This window comes from Bombus terrestris, chromosome 5 (genome assembly GCF_910591885.1).
Source record: "Bombus terrestris chromosome 5, iyBomTerr1.2, whole genome shotgun sequence".
Classification (NCBI taxonomy): domain Eukaryota; kingdom Metazoa; phylum Arthropoda; class Insecta; order Hymenoptera; family Apidae; genus Bombus; species Bombus terrestris.
This window is the reverse complement of record NC_063273.1, coordinates 10,222,469-10,237,476: the sequence shown is the minus strand read 5'-3', so window position 1 is coordinate 10,237,476 and position 15,008 is coordinate 10,222,469. Positions and strand designations below refer to the sequence as shown.

General features: G+C 43.6%; 1 protein-coding gene across 5 annotated transcripts in view; it reads left to right on the top strand.

Moving 5' to 3' along the window:
* Nucleotides 1-7,093, top strand: part of LOC100644518 (homeobox protein homothorax) — a 500,427-nt gene extending 493,334 nt beyond the window's left edge. For 4 of the 5 annotated variants that reach the window (XM_048406104.1, XM_048406103.1, XM_048406105.1 and 1 more), the window contains one exon: nucleotides 154-7,093. The gene's annotated coding sequence lies outside the window, so the exon portion shown is untranslated. The remainder of the gene's footprint in view (nucleotides 1-153) is intronic. The other variant, XM_048406102.1, reaches the window with a different exon arrangement.
* The last annotated feature ends 7,915 nt before the right edge of the window (nucleotides 7,094-15,008 follow it).

Here is a 15,008-nt window from a genome sequence, read left to right as displayed (position 1 = left end):
TTCCGGATATAACAATCAAGTCAGTAATCAAACAATCCCTGAAGCTTTGAAAATTGCACATGCAAAGCGGGGAAGAACGCTTTTTTCCATCGTCCTCGGGGCAAGTAGAAAACAAACAATTTTATTAATAGAATATGATTTGTCACATTGCAGCAGTAGTCGCAAATGAAGGTAGGCGATGGAATGACGGTTCTTGCGGAACGGGAAACGTAGCAGCGTGACGGAAGCGCAGCGTGCTCCGGTTGGCGTTTAGAGCAAGGTGCACGGGGGCAACGAGGAGCGATTCGTCGCCTCCGGGGCGTGATCGACGCGGAAGCGGAGAGATATTTCTCGGCAGCGTCGCACGTCGAGGCTCGTGATGCCGGCTGTTTGAGCCAGGAGCACACGATGCGGACGGTGGAAGCGGAAAAACAGCCGTCGGTCCGGTTGTGGCTCGGAAATCGAGTATCGAGGCGGGGCAAAAGAAACTTGTGAAGAACAAGAGAAAGAAAGAGAGTCAAAGGACGGCGGGTCTATTCGCCAAAGCAGAGAAAGGCTCCGTTGGTGGAGAAGGGCCGACACGGGACATGTGGAACGCGTGGAACCGGAAGCAAGATGGCTGGAGAGAAAGAGAAAAGAAAACAAATGGCGAGAGACACGCGGCTTGAAGGAACGAGAGTACGAGGAGCCGCGTAATACGACGGAAATTCATGTGATTGTTCTGTGTACAAATGTCGCGGTGTAATATTGTAGTGATCGAAGAATTTAAATGTTAAATTTTAATACGGTCGCGATCGAGCTATTATTAATTAACGATTATATAGAGAGGACATTGGGGGCTACGAACGAGGTATCCTCGAACAGAGTGATATAGGCAATTTCTAGCGGGCATGTGTACATTAAGAATGAGTGGTAAGAAAAGCGGGATAAATAAAAAGGTAGAAAAATACAAGTAACGAAGGTGGCAGAGGGGGTTGGAGAATTAAGGCAAACCCGGTAATCGCGAACTCAGATCCGAGTTAATTAATAGATAGATATCCACGTGCGGAGAGAGGCGACGAAACGGAAAATTCGGAAGTTCTGGAGGCACGAAACTACGGAGAGTGGAACTCAATATGATCGAACGATATATATGTATATATATATACACACAAACGCGCACGCGCAAATGCGCATCCATGTGTATAGATATATATGGGTGTATAAATAAATAAATATAAATATATATAGGAAAAAGAATTTTAGATACGTGGTGGGTGGCGTTTCGGAAGCCTACTAGGAAATGAAATGAGAGGAAGATAAGTGCGGGCGAAATTGAGAAATAGTCGGTTCAAACGTTTAACAAACGTTTAATAAACGCATGCACGCGCGATCAAAACGTAAATGCCAATCCGACAATGAAAAAGGGTGCGAGGGTAAAGAATATAGGCAACGTGAGGAACTGAATGGAACAAATTTAAGAATAGAGAAACATAAACGAACGAAACAAGAGGACGCAGTAAAACAAAAGAGAAACTTTTAGGACAGAAGAATGAAATTGACGCGTTTGCCGGACTCGAGCGTCGATCACATTCACTTGCATATATATATAGGTGACATTGAAATTTGTACAGTTATTAATTATAAATGAATTTACTAATTAAAGGAAGGAGTTATCATATAATATAAATATATACATAACAGACACACACACTGAAGTAACATGTGCGCCCGCCCCTCCCCCGATTGTAATATATATATACAAGCAAGCGTTTTAATTGGACTTTGGGACGATAATTATTCTCGTGTGTGTTGTGCCGTGTTCGATGTGCGTACCGGATCGAGGAGATGCGTCGAAAGAATACAAAAAGGAAAGAAGCGGGAAACAAGAAGAATAGGTAAAAAAAGCAAAGAAACGGGTGGCAAAAGTGGATAAAGTACACCGAATCAGACCTGACGATGGTGCGCGAAAATGTGTGAACGCGAGAAAGGAGAACGCAAGCGACAGTTGGCGAGCGATATATTTATATATATGGAAAAGGGTATATATATAAATATAAATAAATATATATATATGTATATACATATATATGTATATATATATATACATATATACACAAAAATATAGATACCTGCGAAAAGATCAGACGGTTCTTCATCATTCTACAACTCGATGACACAGTTAGATCTCTCCTCCCCGACATGTCTGACTCCACACGTATAGAAAACGATACACACGCATAAAAACACACATACACACACATATATATAACATATACAGCGATACAGAGGAAAACACGTAGCACAGGCGCGCGTAAAATGAGCGTTATTACCCAAGCCCCGTCTCCCCGCATCGTAAGGATAATTACGAAAGGAAAGGAAATCGCGAGAATCTAAAAACAGGCGAACCACATATGATCTACAAGTTTAATTAATATAATATATTGTGTATATATATAAATAGTTAATTGAACTGCGGCGAGTGTGGGAAGGGAGGAGAGCAAAGGAAAACCCAAGATTGGCAAGGCTTGACGAGAGATGTTCGCGACCGCAGAATTCTCTCGCTCTCGTCTTTCCGCTCCTTTCTTTTCCTGCTGTTTTCTTTTTCTCTAGCCGCACCGCGGGGAGGTGAAAGGGCTCGGTAATAAACGGAGAATCTGTGGACCAGTGAGATCCTCGGCGAATAGTGGAAGTTGAATCGGGAAACATGTGCGACAACGAGGAGTATCGTATTGAAACACATTGGTTGGTTTCTTTCGTTCTCGTCTTCTCTTGGTTTGTAATCCTTCCTTTCTCCAATTATTCACTTTTTGGATACATACATATATATGGAGTAAATATCAAGAACTTAAAGAAGATACTATTTATTTCATTCAATACTATTAAAGATAGTTATCGAGACGAATGTCATGCCCTTTTTTATTCACCTATGTCTCAAAACAGAAAGAATTGGCCCTATAAGACGTAATCCTTTTAGTTGGCTTTCAAAGAGGAGAAAACCCGCCCATCGATTTAATCTCTGTATTAGTGGATAGATTTCTGGGAAGACTTCCTGCGATATCGCAGTAAAATACTCGTGCCTCGGGCAAAGAGAAACATCGAAAGAAGTTTCGAGTATTTCTAACGATCCAAAATTGGCTGCAGCTTCATCAAAATTTTTTCCATTTCCAGGAATAAGTTTGAAAACGAGATCAAATTTCGTTCAAAGCATCGACGATCTTTCTACGAAACTGTTGATCGGTATTCAGGATCTGTTGAATATCTATTGGATTCTCGAAATGAATGCAGTTCGTGACTGTAATCGCTGTGTATATTGGATGGAACTAGCCTTGGAACTGTTTTGAAACAGATCGTCGAATAAAATCGCAACTATATGATGGGCCATTTCGATCTCGACATTTTTCTCGACACTTTTCTCGTCCTTCCGTACCGTTTTCCTTTTAGAAATTACTTATCCCGTCGTTTATTCAATTTTTTAACAAACTAATTGACGCAATTACGATGCTGAAAATTTCTTTAGTGAACAATTTTTAGTTTGTTATGAATAACTTTTTAAACATTGATTCAACGTTTAATTTTATCCGGTAAACACGAAACGCAGAAAATAATCGAAGAAAGAGGGAAAGAAAGAAGCAACACACGCAAAGAGTATACACAAGCGAAGCGAATTTTTGTGATGTAAGGATAAAGGATAGAGAACATGAATTAGAGAGAAAGAGTTAAAAATTTAATTAAATTAAACGTCGATTATAAATCAACACGTGGAAGGGTGAATAGCGTGAAGTTCCAAATAGTTCGTCCTAGGTATCTTTTGATAATCGAGTGAATTGCTCGATTAGCGACAGATAACAGGAGAAACGAAACGAAGGTAAGGAGAAGGGAGACTGTGAGAGAGGCTTGGGAGAAAGAAGATGTGAACGAACGAAAGAAACACAGAGCATACGAGACAAATTTTATCGATATTTTCAATACGCCCGCATACATGCAATTCTTGTATAAAAATTTTAATGTAAACACACTGCTCTTGCCGCGAGTCGTGACGTTTACGAGAAAATCGATGCTGCCGTTTCTCGTTACCCCTGTTCGATCTCAAAATACGATCTTTCAAATTGTATTCGCGAGAAAAATCAATCTTCTACGGAGCGATAACGCGAAACGACGCTCGATTTTTTTCTAGCCACGATCGAGCGGCGTATTAGTATACTGAAAGAAAAAAAAATGATAACCTACGTATACCGAAAGACTCAGGTGCGAGAGAAGTCAGTTATAGGTCCTGGTTAATTGGCGAAATTCCCGACACTCGTCGAGATCCATCGCGACCGATTTTCCGATCGGTAAGCGCGAGCACGCGTGCGTAGCTCCTCTTCACGAATGCGACAATCGATCGTGCGATCCTTCATCTGCGAATTTTTTTCCAAATTTCGACAATTCCAATCTGTCACTTGAAACAAAAACTAAAAAAGAAATGTATAAAAAACTGAAAAGAGAAAGGCGAAAACATGAAAACGCGTTAGCACCACGTTTTCCCGGTTGAAATTTCTCGACGACCTGGTTACCTGGATACATCGTATACGAGAAAACGCGAAAATAGTAGAATCTCGCGCGTTCGAAATTGTCCCACGGCTACGACGTGTTTTTTAACATTTTGATGTAAATTCTCCCAATATTTTTAGTAAGAACTTTTTACGACACGGGAACCGAGACTTTATACCATTTTACTGAATAAGCAGCGTTCCCGTAGACGTGGAATGTTTTCGTTTTTATCCAAATTGGATCTTGTCGATGCTAGAGGGGACGATCTCGCGACGTCCGGTGAACAATCGTATAATACATAATCGATTATCAAATACGAGACAATCATGGAGACGAACGCGGATGATGGTCGACGAAATGATGCGTGATCGAGCACGATCGCCTACGGAGCGAAGTGTTTTTACGAATTCTATTTGTTGAAGAATATATTGTTTTATTTTGTTAATGATCGCTCCGTCAGTCGTTCCCGATTTCGCACCGATTCGTCGTCGCGCATACGAGAAATTTCAATGGGAAACTTTAACTAGAGCTTCATCAAAATCATTTTACCAAATAAAATGAAACAAAATTTCCAAACAGATAAAATTATAAAACGAAAATGTAAATTAGCAACATTGGGCCGTCGTTTCCGTCTGTGATGAATTTCTCGAGTAGATTGATACACGGTAAATGTCCCGATTTACTAGCGACTAGGGACTACGACAACGACGATTAAATTATTTTTTCATGAAGAAGATCGATGTCCGATGAAAATCCCGATAGAACAGACGCCGGTGGAACGTTCGTCGGCGCATTTCCGTAGCAGCCTGCGAAAGTGCAACGTCCATGGTGGACTCGCGTACGAACACGACTCCGTCTTTTTACCCCGCTCGCTGACACACCACCCCCGAGGTCGGAGAACGCGATCAATATTTTCGTGGAAATGCCCGGCGACGCATTACGCGGCAAAGAAAAGAGTAAAGAGGGGAAAAGGAAAGAGGAATAAACAAAAATATAGAAAATAAAAGTAGGATCGCATGAACGATTAACGAAAAGAGCCTATACAAGGGGTGCGAGATGTATAGGCATGTAAAAAGGGAAATGAAAAAACGAAAGAAAAGAAAACATAATGTTGTAGCGTTTATGGAAGGAATGTGAAGACGGCGGCGAACGGACGACGTTTATTGGCTGTTCGTTTTCTAAATGAGTTCACCCGATTGAATGAATCATCGCCTTAAAAATGTATACGAAGTAACAGTAAGGTATCTAAGTAATAATCATGTTAGAAGGTAAAGAAACTTAAAACAAAGATTTTATGAGCGACAAGAGCGGCTATACGGCAACGAGAGAACGCGAGTGAGAATGAGAGAGACAGAGTCTGAGAGAAATCGAGTGGTAGCGAGACAACGGTGCGATCGAAGAAATAAATGCTGTGTATGAAAGGAACACGTGAATGAACGAGCGAATGAAATGAAACGACTAGGAAGGAGTGATGAACAAGGAAGAGATGGCGCGAAAGTGTAAAAAAAAAGGAAAAGAAGAAAGAGTAATGTATAATTATCGTGTAATTACGGAAGAACGACGATATTAGTAACCACGTTGCCGGCGTTGGCGGCGATGATCATAATGACGACAGCGATAACGAGTGTTGGGCGGGGTTTGTCGGCCACCTGAAGATCGCCACTAATCGTCATTATGATCATCAAGCGATGAAATGATTATGAAATAATGCTGATGATGATGCTATTCACAACAATGATGATACTGATGATGATATATGATGATGATTATGATTATGCTGATGGTGACGATGATGTGTATAGTAAGCTAAAAATTTATTATATCGGTATGGAATCAGATTTTTTCAACTGTTTGCGTATTGATGACCTATTGACACTCTTAAGTAAAAAAGATTAAAAAATGCAAAAATAAGAGGAACGGTAAATAAATTGAACAAAAAAAAAAAAAAAAAAAATGGAAAAAAAGAAAACTTAATCGAATCGAACTGTGTTCTGTGTTTGTGAAATCGGGAAAAAACACCGCTTCTTCGATCGTTGTTTCAGCACGATTGTGATAGCGCGACGACGCGGAAATTACGATACGCGTGTGGTCGTGCGGGAGGTGGTTCCTCCTTCGACCCCTCGAGAATCCCCGGGGCGAGGATGTTCGTTGATCCCTCGCGTCGATCTACGTATATTCTCACTTCTCTCTCAAGCAACTCAGAGCGAGAGAGGGAGAGAGAGAGACGCGTGTGAAATGCATAGAAACAGAACAAAACACAGTGAAACGGAAACTGATACCTGTCGATGTAAAATATTAGTATTAACATATACGTGGGATTACGTGCACACACGCGTCCATCCGTTAACAAGAAAATGTGTCTGGACACGCGCGTACACGCGTCCCCGGCTTGCGTAGAGACGCGTGACGGCGTCTCTGGCATAGAGGGAACAGAGTCGATCAATCGCGTGAATTGGCCCGGATCGATTGTGTTCAAAACACTCACGGATCGCAACGTGATGACGATGAAAGGAAGGACGATGTCAAAGGTGGTCTATGTTAGAGAGTGTCCATTGTATAGTGTTTTTTTGAAACGTGAGCATTAAATGCTACATCTTGTGTACGCCCTCTTGTGTCCAGTCTTTTATTTCACAGTGCTCGCGAGTAAATACGTTGACGTGGGTGTGATGCTCGTACGCCTCGTTTTTAAATATGTTTTTCTTTCTTTGTTTTTCCTTTTTCTTATTTTTATTGGTTCTTTTATAAGATTCTTTCTGAAAAATGTTCGAGGGAATGGTACTGAGCGGAAGAAATCGTCCTTCAATTTTGTTGGAGCATCACGCGCGCATCGCATTTTATCACGAGTGACAAGCCGTTGCTCCAGTTCCTTTTATCCCGTCTACTAGAAGTCTACGGAACTTGGCCGATTTTCTCATAATCAAATCAAGTTAATTTCATTTTGCTGAAATTTTATACATAAAAAATAGTTCACATATCCAGTAAAATAAAGTAAACATTCACCTTGTATCCCTCAAAAATTCTCATACGATCTTTAAAAATAGCCAAGTTTCCACTTTATATAAACTATAAACTATAGAAACCAAGTCAACTCTATCAACTCTATCGCAATTCAACCTCGACAGCCTTTGAAAATTCACCTTCCTTTCTCTCGAAGCAGGTAAGTCATGATACGCTACATATTTCAACTATAGACACCTTTATCAACCCTCGAAAACCATGAATATTCTCGATCACCCCAGTCGCCGGACCATAGTCAGCACCGTTTCACACAATCGACATATGAACCAAACTAAACGAGATTCCAACGTGCCTCGAATGACGTTCGAACGATGTTGGATGCACGACGAGTTGTCGGATTCTGGCAAGGTGGACGCAACGGAGAATCGTTAGCGAGCTGTCGATGGCTCCGCTTTGTTATCCGCAAAGGTCACCCCCTCGGTCAGACTGAAAAACGAAAGGGTGCCGTCGATGTATAAAACACGCGTTTGCGATCCGCATCGTCGCATCCCCTGGACCGTGTTTCCTGTTCCTGCCTTCTCTCCAACCCCATCCATACTCTCTCCCCACCCTCTCCTAGTTCGCCTGTGCTCGTTCTGAAATATGATAGGGGCCGCGTATCCACCGTAGGTGCCAATTACCGCTGATGGTTATTCCATGGAAATGGACCTTGTTACGCGAGTGTCGAGAATCAAGGGGAAGGCACCAATTATTTTCGCTGCCGTCGATTCTGGCGGGCGTCAGGGCCGGGAAAGCGCCGACTCGACGCTCTGTCGTCGACGTTTTCCACCTTCTAACGAGACAAATCGTGATCCCAAGCATCCTCTTTCTTCTCGCCATCGCGACAGTTCGTTTCGCTGCGTCGATTGTTTTTCTTTTTTCGTTTTATTTGGCGCGCGGAGGTGGCACGGCCACCGAGATGGATCGAAGTAACGCGTGAGTAGCTTTGCGGGGGTGAGTTCTGGTAGTATTATGGTCGATATTTTGACGGATAGAATGAAATACTCGTAAAATAAGGTAGAGGAAAATAGGAATGTTTCCGTCTGAGTACAAAGGTGCCGAAAACTTAATGAAAAATTATTTTTTATTAGAAATTTTGTCCGACATAAATTTTTGTTAAATTAGATAATTCCAAATGTAAATAAGATATCGAGGAGATCGGATGTTAATTAAAAATTCCGATTTAATAAGATTTTGGTAACTTTGGAAAGCGATGATAACGGATGGGAGTTGATTATCGCGGAAAGTTGGTTGAACGAGCGGGTTCTCTCGTCAGACACGGGTGAACGCGTCAGGAAGTCGGCAATACATTAGATGAGACGCTCCGCGAGCAAACAATCTCGTAATGGCAGCACGGCACGGCTGACTGGTGGCGCGGTAATGAGATATTAGACTCGAGGCTGGCCTGCCAGAAGGGAGTGGCCACTTCGGGGTAGTAATGCGCGATAGGCAGCCGTTTATGCCGTACGAACTCGAGGGTCATTATTAGGGAGCGCTGCTAAGGGGCTGGTATCGTTTTCTCTCCTGGGACGCGATTAGGATGTTGTTTTCTTCGATGTCTTCGCGTACCGAATTGCCAACCGAACCACAGAACTCAGAAACGTCCTGCTCCTTCAAGAAGAATATTTTGACGAGACTATATATCATCTACTAAATTGGTAGCTATAGCTTGAAAGCGGTTTTGCATTCTTATAAGATTAATCTAATAAGACTATGTTGCATAAACTCAATATTATTTGCAATTTTTTTCAATCAATTTACTTTATTGAATTCTGTTTATTAATATCATCGATGTAAACACGAGAATTTGTAGAAGTTTCTAGATATTTTCTTTAAGTCACTATTTCTTCTTCTAATTAGATCTTACAATTTTATGATGTTTAAAAAAAGTACCCCCTTTTTTATCATGGAAACTTTTTATGTATTTAATTAGTAAAATATTTACTTTTTTAATATCTGTTTTGTGTTTTGATGACGTATTATGTAAGCGACATTATTTGCCATTTTCAGGAATGTTCATGCAACTTCTTGGTGTTATTTCACTGTATAGTTCTTAATGTCTCAAAAATGGAAAAGAAACGAAAGGTGTTGTACAAGTGCAGTTTTAGCCATTAATTTGATAAAAAAGAAAGATCTCAGACTAGCAAACACGTTCCATTAAGATCGTTAACAGTCGCTCGGCGCGAAACTGGAATCGCGAAAACTTGGTTGCGCGACACGGAGACGATCGGATCTGAGAGGCAGCGTCAACTACGCGTTTATCTCTTAAACGCTTCCCCGGTATTATTTTTCAGCGTTCGCCTTTCCGTTCAGAACCGAAAGCACCGTGCGAAATAATGGACGGTTTTATCGTCCTTCAATAAACATCAATTTTTCCATTCTTTTCGTTCAACGAGCCACGCGGGCAGACATTATACGCATTAACATTTCACGTCTGGCTCGACGTGACGCGGAATAAATCCAAATATTTCAATCGAAAGAATTTATCGTCCCCGATGAAAGAGACGTAGTAATTTTGTCAAAATCACCGGCATTTCTGACTCGCTAAAAACAGCCAACACAATTTCTCCGGCGAAAATCTCCACGATCAACCAGCTCGAATATATACGTGACAGGAATTTCCCCAAGCAATTCGTCCCACCCTGTCCCGAAAAATAACGAGGTAAACAAACTCGATGTGGCCTCGTGCAGGCCGACCAGTCAGCCAGCCATTCCAAGATTAAATTCATCCCCTAATTCATTACTCAGCGGTGTGCCCGTTTGCTCGCGCGGTCGCATCAACATTTTCCACGGATATGTCGCGCGGCGTATCAATTACAAAAGATTAACAGTTAACTAACGGCGGCGGTATCGGGACCAACGATCGTCGCTCGAGTACAGAGAACGATCGTTTTGCAACCATTTCACGACCTCGTTTTACGCGGATGGCACACGCATCGCACGACCAGGGTAGATCAGAGAATCGCGAATTAGTAGACGACACGGCGGTCGTAGCCGACGGTCGTCGTTGTCACTGTCCCCACTTTCTGTCCTCTGGCTTCTTTCTCTGTCTGCCAGCGTCCACCACCCCTGTCCCACCCCTGCGCGGACAAATGGGTGTCCCTGCATATGTAAAAGCGGCGCTGTGTTCGGCTCACCCTCGGTCAGCCATTTGTCAATGTCAAGGCGCGAGCGCCGTATCCATGGAAACACCCCCGGCCAGCCGACAGCGACGTAAGCGAGCGAGCGAGCACGAGCGAGTGAACGAGCCGAGCGGAGCCGTGGGCGACCCTCGGTTTTGCGCGACTACCACCCCGCCGGCAGAACGTAACCCCGGGCTTCCACCACCACCATCACCATTCTCCACCGCCGGGCTATACCACCCTTTCGTTCCTCCGCGCGAACACCACCCCCGTAGAACAGACTCGTCGCGCCGCCAACCTACGCGCATGCTCGACGGAAAGCTGCGACGGTTCGCCGTTTCGCCACCCTCGCCACTGGTGGCGCCTGAGGACGCGTATCGTTTCACTATGTCTGGGGTGTTTTGTAGAGGTTTTAGTTTGATGGTAAAGTCGGGGCATGGTGTTGCTTTTTAAAAGAGTAACCAGCATTTTTGAAGAATTTAAATGTTTTATAACTCGATACATTTTTTAATGGTGTCTAACGGGTCAGGCGGTGTTTAATATTCCATGGGACGTAGCACTTATTTCTTTTCGTTTTTATTCTCCCTTTTTATTCTCACGTCGATTCTATTTTTTTATTCGCCGTTTCACTTTCGCGTCCTCTTTTAAGAATGCCCCTGGTTAGAAGAATACATCGAAACGTGTGGGGCGATTCTTTATAGAGGTTGTACAAAAGCGGCGGACAAAGCGAACGCGGCAAAGCGAAGTGGATGTTGGCGCGGGGGTCGGTGATGGTGGAGAACGGTCGTCGAGCGGTCGGCGTAGGTGGTGCGGGTGGCTGCATAGCAAGACAGCTCGCTTAAATATGCAGGATGGGCGGCGGCGCGCAGCATTGTAGCGTGCTTGTAGCACGGAGCAACGGGGTGAACTCGCTACTGAGGGAAACGATGGGGATGAACGAGCCGGAGAGAAGGCGAGAGAGAAGGACGAGCAGAGGTGAACGCGAGGGAGAACGAGAGGATGATTCGAAGGAGAAGCGAGACGCGCTCGCGGAAAGAGCGAAAGGGGAAGAGTGAGACGGACGATGGGAGGGGGTTTGAAGGACGAAAAGGGTGAGTGGAGGAGAAGGAAGGTGAGTCGTAGGCGCTTGCGCAGCCCGTAATGATTGACTGGCTCGCTGGCAGCCAACAGACAGACGTTCGCCCACCAGACCAACCGACTCACCCCCGCTGCGGCTCGCTTTCCACCCTCCCCCGTGCCCTCGTCCTCTCGAAACACCCTCTGCCGGCGCTAGCACGGTCGTGGCGTCGTCCCTGGAGCAGGCTCGCTCAAAAAGCTCGCGATACAATGCATGACTGCCACCCCCGACGCCTCTACCCCCTGTTTAGCCAGGCCAACCCATCCTCCCTCTTCTCCCTTCAAGCCGCTTCCTCTTTTCTTCTCTCTGGACCGTGCACTCCGGCTAGCCATCCTCTCTTATCGCTACCCTTTCAACCCTTTTTCCAGCAAACCTGTGTCCCCGATGTTGTGTTGCGAGCACTAGTGTGCGGGCTCCGTACAAAAGCCAGCCACCCAGCAGATAGCTCGACCATTGAATCTTTAAAGGTCGACTTACCGGGCCAGTGTATCGAGGCGCGTACCTGTCCGGATGGGATTCGGAGTCGGATAGAATTCTTTCTTGGAATTTCTCGAGAGCTGGACTGAAGCGAAGAGGTTTTCGTCTGTGGATTATTGGAATTTTTGGGCCAAGCGTTAACGTAGAGTTGATATTCATTTATTTTTTCTTCTTTGGGTTAGAAATAGATGGCATGGATGAAACAGTATTTACATTCTCAGTAGATTTATTTGAAGAAATATAAAAAACCTTTAAGATATTTCTTATCTGCGTTTTTTTAATACCAAAAAATATTCTAAAATAGTAGTTTATTAGAAATTCTCAAAATTTGAAGAATATTAGTTAAATCGTAAGAGAAGAAATATTGTTTCATTGCTAAATAGTTGAGTAATTAATAATTTCCTATTGCGCCACCTTTCGAATAGACCAACTTTCACTTTAGTTTTCCTAAAGCTCTTCTAAAACTTTTCGCTATAAAAATACAAAGAAGAAAAACAGATGTGCAGACATGTTTCTTTCTCCGTGCACATTCGAAAGCTTAAGTCATCGATGAATATGCAGCTTAAAAAAGTGGTCGATGGATTCTGACCAAAGATAACTTTGTAAGGCTCTGCAACATATACTGTATAAATTCAAGCGACTACGATTTCAAGTATTTTAATTGTCAAATATTTCTCCCGTTTCCATCCGCCACTTCCTTAACATTATTCCATGGCAATCAAATACATCCTCCGCTTTCCTTCTTTTTTCCATGGTGAAATTAAGAATCAGAAAAAAAGAATTCAGCACGATAAGAAAGCGGTTTTTAAAGCGTGTTCAGACGACCAAGCTAAAGTTTAATGAAAAATCGCTGACGGATTTACAATGCACGATTTTTTTCGCTGTGAGAGGACCGGACCGAAATTAAAATTTAAAATAACTCGCGCGCGCGCGCGCTCTTGCAATACCGATGAACCGGTGCGAAAAGAGCGGTGAATTTATCGTCGGATTACCGTGTAAATATAAAAACGGTTATTCGCAACTTTTCGATGCAGGCGCGCGCGTGTTACACGTTGCATCCCCATTCGAACATTAGCGAAATTTACGCGCGTTTAACTATGAACGCGTTCACATAATAAAATCGACGAGCGCGCTCCGCTGTAACGCAGTTTGCAGAACAGATTAACGCCGTTCGTTTAAAATCGTACGCGTTATTCCGGATTCATGGTTTTCCCCGACCGCCGACCCCGCTGCCCACCGCTCTGGACATTTTTACAATTATGCGTTCAGCGACGAAAAACGGACTCGATGCTTGGCCGTTGGCGGATAAATTTTCATCCTAGTTTAATAAAAATTTGATGAATTTTGTAAAATGTAAACGTCAGGTAACGATGGTTATAGTTTTAACGAAGGTCGATTGATTGCTCTACAATAAAAGAAGAATATTAAATACAGTACGATAAAATAGGAGAATTATGAAAGTTGTCAGAGGCGAAAAATAAATGTGTGCGAACTTTGAACTTTTGTTATAATGGCTTTTGGTTTCTTAGAACTCTTATATATTACATCAAATGTTACCGTATGATTAAGTGTCAGCCTAACCTCAAGTTACGACTTCTTTCGTAATAACTCTCTAACAACCAAAAACTTGAAGTCTTTTGCATCTCCGATATTTGTTACGACGTACGTATGATTGTATGAGACACTTTACTACGTGGTTCTTCGATTTCTCATTTACACATCAGAATTCATTAAAACCGTCAAAGAAATTTCTTAAGTATCCTCGTAAGAGATTCCCAAATGAAAATATAAAACGTAGATAAAAAAGAAAAAAGAAAAAGGAAGTCAATAAATAGTTTAAGCCTTGACGACCAAACAACACAAATATCCCAAAAAATCCTATTCCAAGCGTGTATCACCCATTCACCAAAATCATTCACCCGTTACCGAGCAATCGATCATCTCATTCATCTTTCCCTTCAGCCCATCGCAATATTTCGTCGATCCAGCAGATAACAACGGATACTTGCAGCTTCTTCCTTGAAACAATAAAAATGCACGTCTCTATCGCGCAAGCGGTATTCGCGAAAGAAACCTCGGCTCGGCGCACAAAGGTTGTCTGCATATTTTACCATTCTTCCATCCGGTCGGGCGTATCGCGATCGGCACGTTCGCGACGCGAACCGCGGCGGAAAGTCTTGGCACGGACGGAGAAAAAGCGAGAGGAGAAACAAGGAGAGGAGGGCTGCTCTGCTCGGGCGGCTGCCCGTTGTTATTTCCTTTCCTCTTTTTTTCCAGGCGTTTAATCCAATACCGGCCAGGCGTCCATCAAGCCTGGGGGCCGGTCGCAAAGGTTTTGTCCGGAGCTGTGGCCTCTAGCGCGGCCGTAGCCTCCCCGTAAATTCGCGCGCGCCGCGCGCAATGTTCTGCGTGTCGCATAAAGCGTAAAACCAACGTGAATTACGGTAGGATCGCGTTACAGCGGCCGCGGGGTCCGCGTACAACTGCTGCTGGCCCGTTCGACAATTCCCCGTGTCCTTTGCCCTTTAGAAATTCATGTAATTTTTTGCCCGTTGGTCCCGGCCCCGACACGCCAATTTTCCCACGGACCACCGTCGCGACGATCGAGAAATTTAAGGCCGAACCGGCGGACGCGACGCGAAGCTGTAAAACACGCGGCTGTAATGTTGTAACCAAGCTGCCCCGGAGGCCGCCGCTCGATCGTTACCGGGCGTCTGCGCGCGATATTCTTCCACAAGCGACTCTCTTCTTTTTTTCCTCTCATTCTCTCTGCTTCCCGTTCTTCTGCGTTTCTCTTTCGTCAT